Source organism: Geospiza fortis, unplaced genomic scaffold (genome assembly GCF_000277835.1).
Source record: "Geospiza fortis unplaced genomic scaffold, GeoFor_1.0 scaffold114, whole genome shotgun sequence".
Classification (NCBI taxonomy): domain Eukaryota; kingdom Metazoa; phylum Chordata; class Aves; order Passeriformes; family Thraupidae; genus Geospiza; species Geospiza fortis.
Window position 1 is genome coordinate 1,610,439 of NW_005054383.1, and position 2,158 is coordinate 1,612,596.

Genomic DNA, 2,158 nt, shown 5'->3' on the forward strand with positions numbered 1-2,158 from the left:
CCGGGCTTGGGGCTGCAGCTCTGCCTCCCCCCCGCGCTGAGGGCTGGGGACAGGAGCTGCATCTCCCTGTGCCCCCAGACAGGAGCTGCTCTCTCCCCAAAGGCCAAAGCAGGACCTGAGCAGAGCTTGGTGCTGGCACCTCAGCCAGCTTTTCCCAGCTCCCTGGGGATGGGGCCAACCCTGCAAACCCTGAGCCTGACCTTTGGGAAGGCTGTGGGACCTGAGAGGTTGCAGTGCTGGGAGTTCCTACCGTGGCAGCTCCTCTGCTTGGCCATGAGCTGCAAGAGCCAGCGATGGATTCACCAGCCTGGCTGGCACTGAGAGCAGCAGCCCCAGCACTGGCACTCAAACCAGTCATGTCCCAGCCCCTCTTGCTCCACTGCAAGGTGGGAGCCATCAAGGGAGCAGGAAAGCTGCTCTCAGCCCTTAGGCCTCCCCAGGAGCTCTCTGGGCAGCCCCAGGAGGGAGGTGCCCAGCTCCCATCCCATGAATAGCAGCTCTCCAGGGCCAGCTAGAGAGGCAAGGCCCTTCCCTACCCGGAATTCCTGGATTGTGCAGCAAGGAAGAGGCAGCACTGGGTTTGGAGCTGTGCTCTGAGCCTCTGTCCCAGCTCACCTGTGTGAGTGCTGGAGCCCAAATCCACCTGTGTGCGCACACACACACACACACACAGAGCATCTCCAGGCATGGAGCATCTCTCCACTGCTCCTGCATCTCCGGGGAGCCGGTGGCTCCTCCAGAGCCTCCATCAGCTCCTCTGCACTGCTGGGGCGACCCAAGCCCCCTGAAGCGTGGCTGGGTGCTGGGCAGCGTTGTGATCCAGCGGGATCAGAGCCGGGGCAGCAGCAGCACCCGCGCAGCAGCCCTGCAGGGGATGTGTTCGAGTGCTCATCACTGCCGTGTGCTCCGGGCTCGCTCCGGCCCCGGGGCGAGCTCAGCCCCCCGGAGGGGCTGCACAAAGCCCAGGCTGTGTGCTGGGCACAGCTCCCCGTGCCGGGCCGTGTTCTCTGCCCGTAGAGAGACTTGGTTTGCTGCATTAGTAAAAATAGACGGGTAATGAATTCAGCTGATGCAACCCCGGCAGCGCGTGCACGAGACGGCCCCGGCCGCGCTGAGAGGGTGAGAGGGGTTGGGTGAGTGTGAGTGTGAGTGTGAGTGTGTGTGTGTGAGTGTGTGTGAGTGTGTGTGTGTGTGTGAGTGTGTGTGTGAGTGTCAGTGTGTGTGTGTGAGTGTGTGTGTGTGTGAGTGTGTGTGTGAGTGTGAGTGAGAGTGTGAGTGTGAGTGTGAGCAGGGCTTGTGTGTGTGAGTGTGACTGTGTGTGTGCATCCCGTGTGAGTGTGAGTGTGAGGGGGGTTGTGTGAGTGTGAGTGTGAGAGTGAGTGTGAGTGTGAGTGTGAGCTGGGCTTATGTGTGTGTGCCCGTGTGCACACCCCGTGTGTGTGTGTGTGTGAGCAGGCAGCGATGGCTGCTCACTCCGCACGGCTCTGCCACCTGAAGCCCTTTGGCAGCAGCTCTGGGTCCTGGCAGGGCGATAAGAAGGCTCCGAGGGGACTGGGGGCTGCAGAGACCCGCTGGGTGACAGCAGGGTGTCTCGGGGAGTCTGTGGGGCACTCATGGGTTGTCCCTGGGATCTGCTGGGGCGGCAGCAGATCTGCCTGCTGGGTTACAGTGGGATCTCGGACAAGGATCTGTTGGAGCAATCCTGGATCTCGGCAGGGCCCTGAGGGGCGATGGAGGTTCCCTCACGGGAGCCGGTGCGGCAGGGCTGGATCCTCCCGGGGCCCGGCGCGACAGGGCCGGATGCGGGCAGGGAGCGAGCGTGGCGTCCTTGAGGGAAACGCTGTCCCCGGTGCTGACCGGGGCCAGGACCGCTGTCCTCGGTGCTGACTGGGATCGGGACCGCTGTCCTCGGTGCTGACCGGGATCGGGACTGCTGTCCCCGGTGCTGACCGGGATCGGGACTGCTGTCCCCGGTGCTGACCGGGATCGGGACCGCTGTCCTCGGTGCTGACCGGGATCGGGACTGCTGTCCCCGGTGCTGACCGGGATCGGGACCGCTGTCCCCGGTGCTGACCGGGACCGCTGTCCCAGGTGCTGACCGGGACCGATGGACGGGGACCACTGACCGGGGCAGCTGTCCTCGGTGCTGACAGGGACC